Source organism: Balaenoptera musculus, chromosome 10 (assembly GCF_009873245.2).
Source record: "Balaenoptera musculus isolate JJ_BM4_2016_0621 chromosome 10, mBalMus1.pri.v3, whole genome shotgun sequence".
Lineage (NCBI taxonomy): Eukaryota > Metazoa > Chordata > Mammalia > Artiodactyla > Balaenopteridae > Balaenoptera > Balaenoptera musculus.
This window is the reverse complement of record NC_045794.1, coordinates 55,368,489-55,387,398: the sequence shown is the minus strand read 5'-3', so window position 1 is coordinate 55,387,398 and position 18,910 is coordinate 55,368,489.

The following is an 18,910-nucleotide window of genomic DNA, read 5'->3' as shown; positions in this document are numbered from 1 at the left end:
GACAATAAGGCAGCAGTAGTTCTTGCCTTCATGGAGTTTGTATTCTAGTGGGGAAGACAGATTAAAAATAACAAGCAAACCTATACCTTAAAAGTTACACAATGTTATGGGCATTATAAAGGAAACAGATAAAGGCTGAGACAGAGAATATTGGAAAAGATCTTTAGATAGAATAATACCTCCCTCCCTTCCCCCTCCTTCCTCCTTAACCCCTAACTGTGCTTTCTTTACTCCATTTCCTGGTTTATTTGTTTACTATCTGTTTCCCCCAACTCGAATGTAAGCTCTAGGAGGGCAGGGGCTTTGCAGTTCACTGCTGAGCCTGCCCCACTGCAGGTTCTCAGTAAGTATCTGCCGGACGACTTCTTAGTATATGTGAAACTGGGGCCTGAGGATGAGAAAGAGCCACTGGTGAAGGCAGGTGGTGTCAGAGGTCCAGGTGGAGAAAACAGCAGGTGCAGAGGCTCTAAGGCAGGGAAAAGGGACGGAGAGCAGCCCAGAGTGGCTGAGTCAGGGTGAGCAAGGGGGCTAGTGACACCAAATGATGACATTTAGCTGGTAGGCAGGGTCCCTAACATGCCAGGCCTTGTAGGCTCTGGTCAGGGGGTTTGGATTTCATTCCAAGGGCAATGGGAAGCCACTAAATGCCTGGCTTTGCCACGACACTGGGATATGCCTCTCTGCTTTAGCAGAGTATAGCTAAGATATTTGTGTGTGGTGGGGAGGTTTGAGATAGGGGTAATTCACATGGTGAGTTCTTGTACAGATTTGTCCTCACCCTGTGACCCATATTCTCTCTGTTGGGTGTGGAGGACCAGACTCCTTCCAAGCCTATTGTTTTGGGACCCAATAATTACCAGGCAACAAACATAAAACTACACTCCCCTCTAACATATGTCCTTATGTTTTTTTTTTTAATTTTCGTTGTGTTATTATTATTATTTTTTAATTAATTATTTATTTATTTATTTTTGGCTGTGTTGGGTCTTCGTTTCTGTGCGAGGGCTTTGTCCAGTTGCGGCAAGCGGGGGCCACTCTTCATCGCGGTGCGCGGGCCTCTCACTATCGCGGCCTCTCTTGTTGCGGAGCACAGGCTCCAGACGCGCAGGCTCAGTAGCTGTGGCTCACGGGCCCAGTTGCTCTGCAGCATGTGGGATCTTCCCAGACCAGGGCTCGAACCCGTGTCCCCTGCATTGGCAGGCAGACTCTCAACCACTGCGCCACCAGGGAAGCCCTGTCCTTATGTTTTGATATCCAGCCTCTGGTGGTTGACCCAGAGGGTAAACCTCACTCCTGAAGTGGGGTCCAGAGCTGCCATTTTTAAGATGACAGTAGATCTGATACAGATTTGGTGACCTGGGGGAACATCTTTTATATTTTGTGATCTTAACATGAATGTGGAATCATGGCTTTCCCTTGAACTCTGCCCTTTGGTCTCATGGAGTGGAATTTTGCCCAGCTTGGTTCATTTATACCAGACCTGTTTGGGCTCTAGTTGAGTCTTGCTGTGAGAAGTCAGGCCCTGCAAGAGCAGTAGAGGCCGCCCACAAGGGAGAGCTTGCGAGCTGTGCCGATGAAAAGGCCCACTGCGTCCCAGCGCTTGTCATCTGGTGGCCTTCTTTGGGGGGTACCTTCCGTCTGGCCTCTGACTCCTGCGGCTTTGGTGCTCTCCCTTCAGAAATCCCCACAACTGACCACAGCTTTTGGCTTGTTCCACTGGCAGCTCTTCCTGTCACTGACTGTTTGCACTGGTTGTTTCAGTCAGTGCAAACAACCTCCTTCTCACCCACCTACTTGCTTGGATCTTGTTTGCCTTGCCCTTCCCACTAGGGAAGGCCCGCCATTCCGAGGCAGCATTTGTCAGCTCCCCTCAGGGAAGCCATGTTGTCAGCTATCTCTGAAAGACCTATTTCCCTTTGCTCAAACTTGGGAATCCATGGGATCGACAGAGCTGGAAAGGGTGTGAGTAGCATTAAACAGAAGGTGCCGGTGGACATTGGGCAGCTGGCAGACTCAGGAGACTATAACATAAGGCACATTAGAGATGCCATTTCCCCTCTTCCTGGAGCAGCCATGGAGATGGAGGGGATCCTTTTTTTGATTGTGAGCAAAGGGCCCTGTGTAAATCTGATTATTGTAATTGAATTAAATTTGCAGCACATATTTAATAGAATACCTAGTTGTTACTGGGTTGCATGGCACTTAGGCACACCCTGTAAACAATTTACTGTTGTATTATTTCTTTTATTTGGCTAAACCGTGTTTTGTTTTTCTCATCTCACTTTATTTCTCTAACATCTATAATTGGCATTGATGGTATTCCACCATGGTGCTATATTAATTTCACATGAGCACATCACACTTTATAGCCATTATTATCCTGCAGAGGAAATTAGACACATAGTCCATACACATAATTAACAAGTGGAAGGGGCCAGTACTGTGCTCCGATCCTGGTGTTCTGACTTCAGCCCACATTCTTTCAACAATACTGCGAGCTGTTGCATAATCACTCTCACCCAGCACACCTGAAGGTCTTAGGACTTCATCAGCCAGCAGCAGGGGCAGTGGCTTGGGCAGGATAAGGACATTCTTGCCCTTAACTGAAACAGAGCTTTGGATTCCAGGAGCCGGTGGTGTTAGGGTAGGAGGGTGGGAGGGGTGAAGTAAGGTTCAAAGGAGTTGGGGCTGACAATACAACCCCAGTGCGCTATATTTTCCCTACCCCCACTCCATCCCTGCACCTAAAAAATGCAGAATTCCCTGGCCAGAGAATGCCCCCCCCTTACTTGCATATTGCTCAAAGAGATACAACATTTTATTCCAAACTAGAGTAAAAAGGCAGAGAGGTGGGAAAAGAATATAAAGCATCGGCCTCTGGGTATGTGATTGCAGGAGACTGCAGGGGGATGCCTTAGGAAGATGGGGGGCAGGTGGAGCAGTTAATGGGAGGTGTGTCGGCGGGAGATTGAAGAGAAGATGAACTTCCCCACTCACCAATGTTGTGATGTGGTCCTGAACGTTGCAGAAAGATTAATCTCCTTGATAGTCTTTGCTATTTTAGAGTGCCACGCCTATTCCTATGGGAATAGGAGTTTTCTCCACTTACTTCCTACCATGGAACTTCCATTAAGTGGCTTGCCAAGGACAGGGGTCACACTATCTCCAATGGCAATCAGAATTGCTTAGTGGCCAATGGAATAAGCTTCTTACTTCTGACAGATGGAACAGCAGCAGGAGTTTGTACTCTACTTCGTGGCGGTCATGTGAACGCTTTATTTTTCTTGGTCATTGAACCTGTATATGACAGCAGAGAAGGTGACAAGGAAGTGTGAAAAGATACTAAAGCCAGCTGAGCAATCTGTCCTTTGCAAGGCTTGGGAGCCCCGAATAAAAACTACTTCAGAGTAGGTCAAATGCGTAGCTGGCCAGCACACCAGTTGGGTTGCTATGGTAACCAACAAACTGTTTGGCTTTCAAACGCCCTGCCCCTGAAGAGGATGATGGCTTTTGTTTTGATATTTGTGAACCGCACTTCATCTGTTTCTCCATTATTTATTTCCGAAGTTGTTAAGTAACGAATTACTCATTACCTGCAGTCCATTTTTGCTCGGGTTTGATGCTACCCTGGCCCCCACCTCCCTCTCTGCTGTGGTCAGTGTCTGGTGTGCGGTTCTGACCTCTCTCATAGGCTGCAGAGGTTTATGGGAACCACGGACAAGCATGACGAGACCAGAGCTCTGCTGTGTGACTTTAACCACTGGGGCCATAAAAATATCTACCCTACCCACTTTATGGGGTGTTTTGAAAATATATAAAGCTTTAGATGTAAAGATAATTTGAAAATGTTTAGTGCATTATATTCACTTAAATGGAGCATAAAAATTTAATGTCTCAATCTTCACATAGAATGCTTATTATAGATGACTAATATGTTTCCTCTTAAGTGTCAGTCCTAACTGAATGGTAGTGGCTGCCTCTGTGTTGAGAAGGATTTCAAGACTGCCCCTAAGCTGAGCTGGCAACAGTGCCAATCATTTAGTGATGTCTGCTATGCGTGCAGGAGGGACAAGTGGCATCACAAGTGCTGTGTATTAGCTACCTTGATTTAGGACATTCCTCCATTGCTCCTTGTGCTGTATTTGGAAGTTGAGCATTCGTTACCGCCCTATAGCTTGTTTGGTGCTAGTCTGCCAGAACTGATTCATGGGAGATAAATACTAATATTTCAGGCTGAACTCTGTAATGATTTTGGCTTTTCAAAACAACATTTTGATTTCTTGCTGGTAAAAGTGAAATGTGTTTATCATTGGAAATTTGACAAATAACAGAGTAGCAGAGAAAATAACAGACCATAATCTCATCATTCCTTGGTAACTTTTAATATTTTGGTTATGGATTTCTTGCCTTTGATCTGATTTATTATTTTTAAATGATCATTGGTTGCTGTATGGAGAACGGATTGTAGGCAGGCAGTGTGGATGCAGAGAGACCAATTGGGAGGCTCTTACAAAAGTCTAGGGAAGAGATGCTGGTGTCCTGGGCTGAGAGCTGAGTGTGGAGATGGTGAAAGGTTACTGAATTGGGCATATATTTTGAACATAGGCGCAAGGGGACTTGCTGATGGATTGGATGTAAGGAAGGAAGGCAGGAAAAGGACAACGTTCAGATTTCTAGTCCCATTTCTGGTGAAATGATGATCCAGTTACAGAGGTGGAAAACAATGGGAGAGAAGTGTGTGTGTGGTAGTGGAAATCAAGAGTTTAATTTTGGATATGAAAAGCCTGAATGGAAATTTCACACCCCAATGAAGATTTTGAGTAGGCAGTGGGATATATGGTGAGAGCTCCAGGCAAGAGGACGGGACTGGGCATTTTAACCTGAGGATCACCAGCATAGAGAGGATGAAAAAGAGAAGACTGGTCTAGGGAAGTTAAATGCAGATGGAGAGAAGACTGAGCACCGAGACCTAAGGCCCTCCAAAACGTATCTGCTGGAAAGAGGAGGAGGATGCAGCATAAGAGACCAGCCAGTGACTAGTAAGAAGTCTAGGAGAGGGGGCAGTGGTTGATACCAAGGATAGAGGGTAGTTCAAGAGAATGAAAGTGCTCCCTCTCTCTCTGCACACATAACACTTACGTACATATATTACATGTATGTACACATGCATATTTTTCACCGACTATGTATATTTTTACATAAATATAGGGCTTTTTTCATTTATCATGAGCATTCCCTCATGCCCTTAAAAAACCTTCTAAAATATTATTTAAAGTATTCCATCCCCACGGATGTAACCTTCAAAGAAACATCCTTGTATGTTCACCTTGCGTTCCTTTAGATTCAATTCCCTGAAGTGGAATTACTAGTGGATATAAACATCTTTAAGGCTTTTGATCCATGCTGTCAAATTACCTTTCAGAAAGGTTGTACCAAGGCTGTATACTCCAACCGCAGTTAACTGAAACCAAGTATTTGGCAACAACTGTTACCATCAGAAAAAAAAGAAAAAATATATAATGCGATCTAATTTTTTTTCCCATTTGCGTGACTTGATTAATGGAGGTTGAGCATGCTTCAATGTAAGGCTTCTTGTGTGCAGTCTGAGTGGTGAGCAACTTGATCCCTGTACCCAAACCTTAAGTATGAAAAAAATGAATGTAAACCTCACCCAAGTCAGCCATTCAGGGCAAGAGGGCTGGGGAGGAGGGGCAAAGGTGGTTCCGGGATAGTTTCTCTGGTGAGGGGTGAGTAGATCTTGGTCAGCAGTACGGGAGATTGTGTGGTTCCCACAGCTCGCAAGGCTTCCTTCCCTCCCAGCCTGACTTCCTGTGGCCCAGGCTGGGAAAGGGCGTGGTCACTGACAGGCAGAAGTAACTCATAAGCCCGGCAGTGACAGCCCAGATGTGATAGGTGGTGGAGTCCCTGTTGCCCTGTGAACAATTGCCCAAATTGCCCAACTAAACAACAAACAGAGGGATGCAGGCAGCCTGCCCCACATAGTGTCCCTTGCTGACGGGGTGGAGCCATTTCAGTTCCAACAGGCCTGGTCTCTGTGTAGAGACCTTAAGAATACTCCACCCAGCCTGTCTGGGCATCTGTCCAGCTGAAGTGGAAAGACCCTCTGTGTTGTGAAACTGCTGTAGGCCTCAGCATGTTTCTGTTGTTCTGCTGCATTGCAAAGGACAATTGCACCATGCTGTTATGCTCTCGGTGTGGAAATTACAGATACTGAGGTGACAGAAATCCTTGAAGAACGTGTGGGACACAAAGATAGGTCGAAAATGGCGATTGTGGCAATCCAGTGTGCAATATCTCTCATTTCGTAACCATGCCAATAAGAACAGGAAATCTTAAAAAAAAATGCAACCCAAAGGAAAAAAAGAAAGATCACAGTCCTTTGCTTTCTGGATGGCACCGACACTTGTAATGTTTTCTAAAGTAGCCAAGAAAGAATTCCTGAGACAGAACAACCTTAGAAGTTAGCACATGCCCCAAATCCAAAGGAAATCATTCTGTGAGAAGTTAAAAATGAAAATGGAAAGTTTTCAATGGAAATAAGACTGGTACCCAGTTTCTTCAGATGTTTTTCTTTTTAAATTATAAAATAATATATGTCATTGTAAATCAACTCCTGGAGAAGTATATAAAGTAAAGCTGGTCTTTCCTTGCTCCCTCAAATGTCACTTCTACTTTCCAATAGTTTGGTGTGTATTTCCCAGAGCTTTGTTCACGCAATTACAAACATTTATATAAGAGTATATTATATGGCTTATGTAGAGTATATTTATCAAACTGCCAGCATATAATTAGTGTTCCATAATATATACCCAAACATATAATTTTGAAAATGAAATTATACTATATAAATTCTGTAACTTGTTTTAAATTTTAAATGCAATTTCTTTTTGCCTCTTAGCAGGTGGTTTACTTTGATCCATGCTTTATAAAAACAAAACAAACACTTTTTGAGCCAAAGACTACCAGATTCATTCATTCAACTATTTGTTGCCTGCCGACTATGTATCAGGCACTGTTCAAGGTGCTGGGAGTGCATGAAATGATAAAGAGCATTGCCCTTGTGAAACTCACCTTTTAGTGGAGGGAGGCAGACAGTGAACAAGTAGAATACATGGTGATGTCAGATGTTGCTAGCAGGGCATGTCAGGCTTTGCAATGCTAGCACAGGCCTCGGTGAAAAAGTGACATTTGAGCTGAGATCTGAAGGCAGGTGGGGTAACTCCAGGTGGATGTCTGGAGGAAGGGTATCCCAGGAAGAAGGAAGAGAAGGAAGGGTATCTGAGGAAGAAGGTGCGTGGCTTGCTCAGACAGTAAAGAGGCAAGTGTGGCTGGGGAATGGTGAGGGCAGGGAGGATAGAGGAGGTGGTTCGAAAGGATTGTGAGGGCCTTTAGGCCAGCTGGGCCTTGGGGTTTTACTCTGAGTGGGACAAGATGTCTCTCCGGGTTTTGAGCAGAGTACTCTCATGATCTGATGTAGGTTAAAGTACGATCCCTCCGGGCTTCCCTGGTGGCGCAGTGGTTAAGAATCCGCCTGCCAATGCAGGGAACACAGGTTCGTGCCCTGGTCTGGGAAGATCCCACATGCCGTGGAGCAACTAAGCCTGTGTGTCACACTACTGAGCCTGCACTCTAGAGCCCGGGAGCCACAACTACTGAAGCCCAGGCACCTAGAGCCTGTGCTCCACAACAAGAGAAGCCACCGCAATGAGAAGCCCGCGCACCACACTGAAGAGTAGCCCCCGCTGGCCGCAACTAGAGAAAGCCCACACGCAGCAACAAAGACACGATGTGGCCAAAAATAAATAAATAAAATAAATAAATTAAAAAAATATATATGATCCCTCCAGCTGCTGTTGAGAGTAGACTCTAGGGAGCAAGGGCAGACGCAGGGAGACCAGTGAGGAAGCTACTGCAACAATTAAGGGGAGTGAAGATGAGCTTTGGGTCAAGGTGTTGGCAGTGGAGATGGTGGCATTGTTGGATTCTGGGTCCATTTCCAAGGTAGAGTCAACAGGATTTGCTGATGGATCAGATGTGGGATGTGAGACAGAGCAAAATCAAAGACGACCTATCAGGACAAAGCAACACATGGAGTATTCCTAATGAGAGATTTACTAGTCAGTACAAGAAATAAAAAACAAGAGAGTATGGATGACAAGGGAGAGCAGAACACAGAGACCTGGAGGAGCATTACGGATCCTTCCTCCTTCACCTTTTGCCACCACAATATCATGCGCTATGCCATGTATGTGTCTTGTCCATACTAGCATTTCTCAACCCTTACCCTAAGACCCCCAAAGGCAGAGAAGAGTAACCAATCATTCCCAGCTGTCTGAGCCAGAGCCCAAAACTTTTGATGCCTCCCACTACAAGTATGGCATTGCATTATTGTCTTATATTTTCAAAAGAATGTCAGTGTCGGATTCTACTCCAAAATATCTGTGTTTCTCTCAATATATTCATTACTTATAATCAAGTTAAATTGCTAGTCTTGTATAATGGGTCCCTGACATACAGCAAGAACCCGTAAGGAGATATATAAGGTTTTAAGATGCCATTCCCAGTGTATGCCCAGCGGGACCTCCTTCTAAGAAGTGCTCACTTATTCATTAATTGACCGGTCCCAGAAGCACCTACATGCTCTTGGGACCATGCTGTATACCTGTGCTGAGAAGAGCAGGTAACAGGTATGGGCACACCACCCAGTATTCTTCTCACCAGCTTGGGCTTTTTCATCTCTACACCACAGTACAGGCCCTTCCTTACAAATAGAAATATACCTTTCTTCCTTTCTTTTACCTGACAACATTCTACCCATCTTCGCCTTTTTAACCTTTTAGAGCCTTACTCAAATTTCACATCCTATTCATGATGCCTTATGTTACCATCAAAGTGATAACTCATTCCAGTGAATTCTTAGAGTGCTTATTTTCTATGCGGAGGTATTATACACACTGGGAAGAGCAAAGTTTTGGAGTCAGAAGAGCAGAGCTTTGAAATCAGATTTACTGAAATTTTAATGCAGGTGCTGCCATTACCTGTGATTTTAGGCAACTTTCTTCATCTCTCAGTCTGTAAAATGGAGTTAAAAGCAGGGCAGGATGATTAAGTGAAAAGCATATATGAAGCCCTAGCGCAATGTATAGGCATTTGGTAAATGTTAGCTCCCTTTCCCCCTTCACCTCTTAATTTGTCACTTTTAATATTCTACCTTCTACGATTCTACCTTTTGAATTGTTACATGTTCTGTCTCTTGAACTAGACAATAAACCCTTATAGGTTAGAAACTACATCTATTTCTTGACATTCCCAAAAGCATCCATCATGGTGCCTTGAACGTGGGAGATGATTAATAAATTTTTGCTGATAGATTGATTGATGGTTTCTTGGCAAGGTTAAAGCTGAAGGACATACTGCTCTCTGGAGTCAAGCACATAGCAATGAGCTTCAAAGAAGAAAATGAGCCTCAGCGTTCGTGGAGGAAGGTCATTGCCTAGCGCCTCTGGGAGACATGCTGCTGATGGATGAGGGGGATGCTGGACCGGCTCTGCTGTGCAGGTTGCAGATCCTGCTGGCCACTACAGAATGGTTACCCAGCCACACAGGGAGATCCTGGTCACCCCACCACAACCAAATTCTTTTGGCAAAGCATTTCAACAGGCTGTCACGGTGGTACAGGGATTGACTGATTGCACAGCTGTTATTGTGTGCTTACAAGGGAAATTAGGAGTAATTAATGGGCTGGGGATCAATAGCAGTACTATATCGCAGGGAACGATTTAATTTTCTTTCTGCATTAAGAGGGAAGTGCAAAGATCTCACATAGAGAGAATAGATGGATCAGAGTCATAGATATGAGCTGCTAAATTTCTTGGCTTATATAAAAGTTTAAATTTTTAGTTTCTATTTACTTTTTGAAAAGGTAATGAATGCAAGCACATGGGAAGTCAATACAAAATGGTATAAAATGGTTGCTCCCTAGAAGCAACCACTGCTAGTGTCTTGGGTGTTCTTCTATAAATGATGCCGTGTGTGTGTGTGTGTGTGTGTGTGTCCCTTAGATAGAAGGATTTTCAAGAATCCAAGACCTTCCTGCACGTCTGCTATGTCTTTTTGGTTCATCCCTATATCTCTGGTGACTAGCACAGGGGCCAGCCCGTATGGTCCAAAATTCATCATCAATAATTATGTGTTGATTGACTGACTAGATCTATTTTAATCTACGACTGACTAGATCTATTTTAATCAGTGACTGACGAGATCTATTTTAGTTTTTAAGTGATTTGCATTAGCTTGGTACGTCTTGTGAATTAACAAAAGACATACAATTTGACATGTCTAGAGAATAGAGCATCTTAATTAATTCTAATGTATTGGTACAATAATTTAAAACCACTGATGCAGAAACTGCCTGTTTGAATATTCTCCACTGACTGGAGGAGCTCTTTGGAAAATATGTACCACCTGAGTTTAAATAAGGATTGGCTAATAAGCAAAAAAGAACATTAAAAAATATGTCAGAACACATGCTTATTGCAAGTTGTTACTTTGGGAGAATGTATACTTAAATTGCCTCTGAGTTCATAAACCACATGTTACTATGGCTGCTGCTACATCTATTATTGCTATTGCTACTACTACCAATATTACTATTTATTTAGTAAATAGTATGTACCAGCACCATGGAAGTATTTTACGCACACTATCTCATCACGTAGCAACATTATCAGGTAGGAATTATTATCACCTTCATTTTATAGATGAGGAAACTGAGGCACAGAATGATTTCACAACTTGCTTATATTCACAAAGCTAATAAAATAGTAGAATGGGGATTGGGGCGCAGCTTGATATCAGAGCACATACCTCTGATCAATACTTCAAAGTCACATCTCATTTTTGACTAGCAATGGAGCATTCTTATTGATCAACCTTCCTATTTGCCAGATTTAGCTCCAAATTATGTTTGATTCTATCAACAAATGAAATCTGTCTTCAGAAAGAATGATGTTTTGTTAGCACTGTGGCTTTTCAAAAGATATGTATCAGTTGCTAAAATCAATTCAAAAAGAGGAACTCCAAAAATGGTTTGCATCATTAAAATGAGTGATCAGCTTCCTAAGTTTTCTACTTTGAATTGGGTAATACCCATTTGTGTGTATATACATGCATGTTTGTTTTTTAAAAAATCTGTCCTTATATTTATTGTCACATCTCATATATTTATTTAAATAACAGGGAATTTGGGGAGTTTCCTGTCAGAGTTTTATAATCAGAAAATACCAAACTGCTTGTATTTCTTCCACTTCATCATTGGGGCTTTATGATCCAGATAGTCCTAGGCAAATCTGCAAATTATGCAAAATGTGTCTTGCCGCAACCCCTTCTTTCGGCACTTCCCTTTAATTATTTCTCCATCTACGCTCTCCTCACTCAAAAATGCCAAGGGTTCAGAGAGCCTCAGCAACCACGTGTAGAGCAAGTTCAAGGTCCCACCCTGTCCTATCCTTTCTGGGTGCTCCTTTCATGTGCTGCAAAATTATTCTTCTTTTTAGCTATCTGACCAAAATTCTATTCTGACAGGATAACCAATAGCATGTAATTTTTAGGAGAAAAGACAGCAGAGGAAAATGAATCCACAGCAAGGTGTGAATGACTGATAACTCTAGCTAAATATAGAGGTCCTGGCACTAGCACTGATATTCAGAAAGAGAAATTTATTAGGCCAAAAGGAGTATATTCATTTTGGGCTGAATACCATTCTTGTCCTTCCTCAACTGTAACAGATCCTACATGGGGACCTTTCTTGTCCTCCCTCAACTAAAGCTTATCTTACATCAATGGTTGGACATTAGTCTAAGACGACACTAGATACCTGCTTCCATTTTTGGAGTATTGTGGGAGCACTTACTTATTTTGGTTGGCAAAGGACGGGGAGGAGGAGGTGGGGGGAGGCAAGTCTTCCAAGGAGACCCTCAGGTGTGTCCATGAGAAATGCACTGAATTTATTATTCTGGAGAGGATTGTTTGTTGTGGTGGTAGTGTTGTTGTTTGTTTTTAATAGGAAGAAACTGAAAACCTTAAGTGGTCTTTACCTTGTTGCCCCTAACTATGCTTTTGACTTATAGGGTGTCTGTGGTTCCCTGACACACCGACTTTTCTGCCAGTTTCAAAGTGAAATAGTATTGGGGGCATGCCACCTAGTGGCGATAGCTTTTGGTTTATTGCTCATTGGAAGAAAGTAAACCAAGTCCTAGTAAATCAGTCTTCTAGGCTTGAAAGCCACACAGAGGCCATCTGGCTCGTCCTTTAGCTTTTACGTAAGCAGGTAAATACATCACCTTTTCTGTGGACCCGAGACAGAAAAGACAGGCAGTTCAAAGCCACTGGGGCTCAGAAGCCCACTGACTCCCAATTCCCTGGTGAAATTTGAACTTCAGCGGCCTGCCTGCCTGGGGACACAACCCTGTATCCCCACAGGCTTTTTGGCAGTCCCAGCAACAAATGCTTGGAAGACGACAAGCTTCTTTCTGGGTCCTGGCCTCGACTTACTGCCTGTCCTCTCTCTGACCTCTTTCCTTCCCTCTCCCTCCACCCCTACCCCCCTTTCTCGGCTGCTGCTGGCTTGCTCCACATTCCCTGCTGCGTTTACTGCTTTTCTTCCATGGTCATGCTTTATGTCCCTAAGAATCACCATATAATTCTAAAAACTTGCCACAATTTCCTTTTTAAATTTCATTTTTACTTTTTCTCCCGAAAAGGAAAAGGATTTATTCTTAATGCGGAACACTTAGAAAATGGAGAAAATCACACACAGACACCACACCACCATCATCTAGAGATAATCATGGTTAACATTTTGGCAAAAATCCTTACTGCCCCTTTTTCCTTATTTGTGTGTGCCTGTAGTTTTTAAAAAACAAAGAACAAAAATGATATAAAATACTTCTCACTTAGTGATAGATCATGAGCATTTTCTCATGTCAAAAAATGTTCTTCGGGCTTCCCTGGTGGCGCAGTGGTTGAGAATCTGCCTGCCAATGCAGGGGACACGGGTTCGAGCCCTGGTCTGGGAAGATCCCACATGCTGCAGAGCAGCTGGGCCCGTGAGCCACAATTACTGAGCCTGTGCATCTGGAGTCTATGCTCCGCAACAAAAGAGGCCGCGATAGTGAGAGGCCCGCGCACCGCGATGAAGAGTGGCCCCCGCTTGCCACAACTGGAGAAAGCCCTCGCACAGAAACGAAGACCCAACACAGCCATAAATAAATAAATAAATAAATAAATAAATAAAATTTAAAAAAAAAATGACAATGCTTTGCTTATAAAAAAAAAATGTTCTTCTATTACACGATTTTAGTAACTGCATCATAGGATACACCAGAAGGTACTTAATTACTGTTAAATTCCAGGAAAGTGAGAATGGTGGGGAATATTTTAAATTCATAGTCACATTCAGTTCATACTTTATTGCACATCTGTTGTGTGCTATGCTCCTGCACAAGGCAATTTTCATATTCATAATCACATTTAACCTTCACAGGGTCCCTATGACCACCTACGAAGCACTGCGATGCCATTTTGCAGAAGAGGAAATTGAAGGTCTGAGAAGTTAAGTAGCTTGCCCTCGATCACACAATCTGCAAGGGGGACACAGAGAAAGAAAACTTTGGTCCTTGGATCTACAGCCCCTCAGCCACTTCCTGAGGTCTTAGTAGATCCTAAGCATGAACATAGCTTCTCTGAGATTCTCTCTTTGTTCTCGTGATATGACTAGAGAGAACCCCCCACAAGGAGGCTAGCGTCAAAAGACCTTAGAGCCAAGGTGGGGAATGTGAAATAGGGTATGAGAAAGTGGAAGGAGAGCCACCTAGGAAAGGACTCCTGGGTTTTCATAGCCCCAAGAATAATAATTGCTAAGTGCTCTGTATACATTCTCCAGTTTTATTCTCACAAAACATACTAATATAATCTTATTTTAAGGTTAGAGCAGTAGTTGGTCCAAGGTCACCCTGCTGGTAGGTGGCAGAGGCAGAATTAGAACCCAGTTTGTCTGACTCCAAAGCCTTCTCAACTGCTATACAAACTTCCTCTCCATGTCAACTAGTTTTAAGAATTTTATAGTGATATGGTCACAGGTCTTATTACCCCTGGTTTTGAAGGTCTGTTTGAAGGGAGCTATGGGACAGATGAATGAAGAGGAAAAGAGTGAGACAGAAGACTAAAGTGAAACAAAGCCCAGAAAAAATATACAAAGCCTGAAAAAATGCCAGTTGCAATGAAAGTAACCTATGGGTAAGATGGACTGGTAATCTTCGACACAAAGTTTGGAAGGCAATGCTGACCCGCTGAAAAGGCTAAAATTTTGGCTTTTCTTGTTTTGTAAGCAAAGGCGAAACATGAGAATAGTAGTTAGAAATGGTTTTTCCTCCATACAATGCTAGTACATTTTTCAAAAATGATTAGCTCAAAATACTCATATTACTTATCATGAAACCAATGAAATAGTCTTTCATACTGATTATTTCACAAATTTATACTGTAGAATGAAAGATGAGCAGAAATACTACTTTTCAGGCATGGTGCCCATTTGGACTGCTCCTGTCTTGGTTTTTTAATCTCTGAAATAAAATGGATAATATTCTCTACTTCACAGGCATTGTGAAAATTAAAGAATAAATACTAAGAGCTTGGGGAGGGATTAAAGGGGTATGTTAGCATATGCTATCATTATATCCTCATTCCTATTCTGAAGTCATAATGCTCTGATGGTGACACCGTTAGTCATCACCATGGAAACCAATGATATATGCTATCTTTTGCTCTGGGGCCTCTCTCCATCCTCCAGGCAGTTGCAGAGACTGCCGCAAAAATAAGATTAACTCCCTCTTCTTACCGTTTTTAAGTTCTTTCACTGGTTTACAAATGCCTTCTCTACTAAACTTTTCCTTGAATGCATTCCTATACCTCCACCGCCATCCTTCTTCTCTTGATTATCCCCTACTCATTTCCATAGGCATGATTCTGGGCAGCATTTTTTTTTCTATTCCTTTGTTCTCTTCTACCTTGTTCTTCTTTTCCTCCTTCTAGGTGGGAACAATCTTTGTTGATTCACCAAGTTGTTCCTTATCCCTCTTAATGTTTGCATGGAGAAGCAAAGCTTAATGTTACGAACTTTGTTATTGCAGCCAATTACTGCGATTTCAATGTCTGTGCGGTGTTTTGCTTTTCCCATCCTGCAAATAATCCCCTTTAAAACAGTCTCTCACTTCGGTTTCTCATTCCCAGCAGGAGGCTAGCATCTAAGCGGCTGACATCTTGCTGCAGAGTGGCTGCGAGTACGTGAAAAGCACTACAAAACTGCAGGAGCGGCTGGCTAAGCCTCTGACAGGGAGGAAGAACTGGGAGCTTGGCTGTAAAGTGGGTGCCCTGAGGACAAGTTTTCCTGTCTTTAAAATCTCTGTACCTGGCCTGGTTCTAACTCAAGTTCAGGCCCCAGTAAAAGCGGGCCTGTGTATTTCCTGAAGTTCTGGGCAGCGCCCAGTGCAGGGGGCCAGTGGGGGTTGTCGGGCAGGACTTGAGGTGCCATCCTTCCCTTAGCTTGCCAATCTGGGGCTGGAAGTGAAAGCCTTGAGTTGATGTCTATGTCTGGCTTAACTCCCAGTGCCCACATGCACCTTCTCCCTCTGCCTGCCAGATGATCTTCTTCTCACTGCTGGTTCTCATCCCAAATGCCAAGCTGAAGGTAGAATAAGTCATTGCATTGCTCTGTCACACCCCAGCATTTGCAGGGGGCAGGTGACCAGAGGCAAGGCTGGCTGAAACCTCATTTAGTTCCTCTGGTTTTGCAGGCACAAAGGAACTAGAATGAGTTGAATCTAAAGTTAAACTAAACCAGAGGACAGAAAGCCATTTGCTTGGTGTCCTCTGTGGTAATCTGCCCTTTTAGAACAAGAGACAAGTGGGCAGCAGGGGCCCTCATGGCCCACAGCGGGCCCCAGGACCTTCAGCGTTTCCTGCGTTTCCCTCCCATCTCCCTCATTGCAATGAACCCTGTAACACTCCATGCCAGGCATTGTATTAAGTGCTTTACATACATCACTTAACCGCATACCTACAATAATTACTATTATTATTACTTTTAATAAACACTATTATTATGTGTTATTATTTCATTTTTATAGATGATGAAACAGACGTTCCCTAACCATTTTGTAACTCAGGGCTTGATACATATTGAGGGCTCAAGAATGTTTGTTATTTAACTGAAATCTGACCAGTTCTAAGGAGTTAGTCCCATCACGGTGGAAACCCTGGACTGGGATGAAGGCAAGTGTTTTCCTTAAGAGTATGAAGATATTGACTCATCACTAGTCTCCAGGAGTTTTCTGAGGGCTACTTTTCCTTGACCCTCTTATAGTCCTTGGCTGGGTCTGAAAATTAAACTGAGAAAGACAGATTTACATACCAAAAAAAGCATACAAATTTATTGAATATAAGTTTTATGTGATATGGGAAACTTCATAAGGAAATGAAGATCTGAAGAAACAGACCTATGTAATTTTATGCTAAGGTTTGATGAAGAGTGGTCAATGTAGAAATATGATAGGTTAGGGAGTATGAAGCATGTATAGTAAAGTGGGGCAAACTTAGCAAGTTCTGTTTGTTAGGATTCTTTAAGGGTCCGTTTGTCTTCGGAGGTAATGGTGTTCCTTTCCCCTGGGGTATAGGGAAGGTACCTCTCACATGAGGGTTTTATGACTTTTCTGGGGAGAAGGCTGTGGAGGGAGAAGGTCAGGGTGACCTTCCTCTTTCTGCTGTTTTCTCAAACTCCTTCAGCTGAAAATATTCAATATGCCAAGATGCCATATTTTGGGGTAGCAAGTTCCGAACCCCATCGGCGTCAGTCAGCCTTCTCTTTGCTGCTACTTGATTACAGAGTGGCTAGAAAAATCCCTTCCAATTACTTTGTAATGCTCAGATTTGTTAGGTTCTATCTCAGCACGCCACAATGCGTTGACAGGTGCAGCTTGTAAAGACATCTGTGTGGCCCAATATACTGGCTTCAATCAGGGAAGATGGTTTCTTCACTGCAGGGCATCCTCCAACCTTTAATATGCTAACATGCATTGAGTATCTCCTAAAGGGGGACATAAATGTTTCATCAATTCTAAGCAGCACTTTCCTCCCACATTTTGTCATCTCTGAAGCTAGGATGCTTCTTATGGACTGAGGCATCTTCCAGTGGCTGTTCGTCAAGCAGCAGTTGTGCAATGGTGGACACTGCGTGGGCACATATGAACTTGGTCAGAGCTGTTGTTGTCATATGTCAGTTGAGTTAGGAACATTCTTAGAACAACATATGTGATGTTTAATTGCTCTTTAAAATGTCTTTATAAAGATGACACCATGATTTGGCGCTGGAATGAAAAGTTACTGTATATGCCAAGAGGTATGGAAACAGAGCAGTGGGCGTGTATGTATGATGTGACAGCAGCCAAAATTCATCATGCAGGGTTCATGCAGGGTTAACAGCCATGCCATATTTTCTTGCAAAACAATAACCAAGTGCTTGATAGAACTTAAGAAAGGACAATACCCAGTGGTTGAGGCTATATTGTGTTATTGAGGTAGGTGCAAAACGACTGCCCACCACAGGCCAGAAAGCAATGCAACAAAAAAACTCAGGAGAACTGCCAAATCCCTAGAAGAGCATCGTGTCCTAGTTTAATTGGCATTGCTTTTTCTTTCTTAGTGGTACGTAATCGATAGTTTATAGGTTTGATGAAATATGTTAGTGTAAAGCATTTCCAATCTTATTTGACCACAGACTCTTGTTTCCTCAGGAACATCTCTTGGAACTAGTGTTCTGTGGAATATAATTATGATGATACCTACCACTTATGATCGCCCAGTCACTTTAAATACTTCACCTATATTACTGAAATGAATCCTCAGTACCATCTCATGAAGTAGGCACTATGATTATCTCCACATTGCAAATGAGGAAACCAGGGCATGTGGAGATTGAGAAACTTGCCTAAGATCACACAGCTGGTGTAGTAGAGCCAGGATTCAAACGCAGGCAGGTGGCCCCAGAGTGTGCGTACTTTACCACCACAGCAATGTAGTTGGGGAAACTCTGTTCTAGCCACAGACTGGAGGAGAGTGCAGCCAATCTGACCCATGGTTAAAAAATGAGTAAGTACCACAACTCCCACTGACTCTTAAAATATTCAGCAGGAACCTACAAGGGGAAAAAAAAGATTTCCCTGCTTTTTGTTGATACTGTGAATACGTTATTTCCTTTTATATATACCTAGACAATCTGCATTCCCTCCAGGTTATGAAGATTAAGAAGAAAGTCACTTTCAGTGGAAGACTGAAGCATTACAAATGTAATCTGAATAAAATACCAGGAACAAACCAAATAAATATCAGCCCCAATTCAGGTCATACCTGAATGCTCTGAAAGGGTCCATTACCTTACAGGTTTGCTGCTCTAGTGCAGGGTAAGCTAGTGCTTTTTTTCACAGGGGGGGGTGGTGGTGGTGATTTACAGAAATAAGACCACTTTGTGCCACTCTTCCCATCTCTTTTGACTAGCTACTATTTGTGAGATAAATTTCAGTGAACCAGATGGACTTACTGATAGGTGTAACAATCTCCTATTAGCTCAGCCCCTAGGGAAGAGGCAGGTGACAGAATGATTTTGGCAGTGAAATGAAACTGAGAACAAAAGGTGGTGTCATTGCTTGGAGCAGTAATGCTCTTCAGGCCCCATCAGCTCAAGTTTCCCAGGCAGGTGACTGTGAGGACGATTCTGCATATTCCATCTCCCTAAGAGGTTTTGAACTCTGCAATGGGCTTTCTCCACATGTGGGTTGCT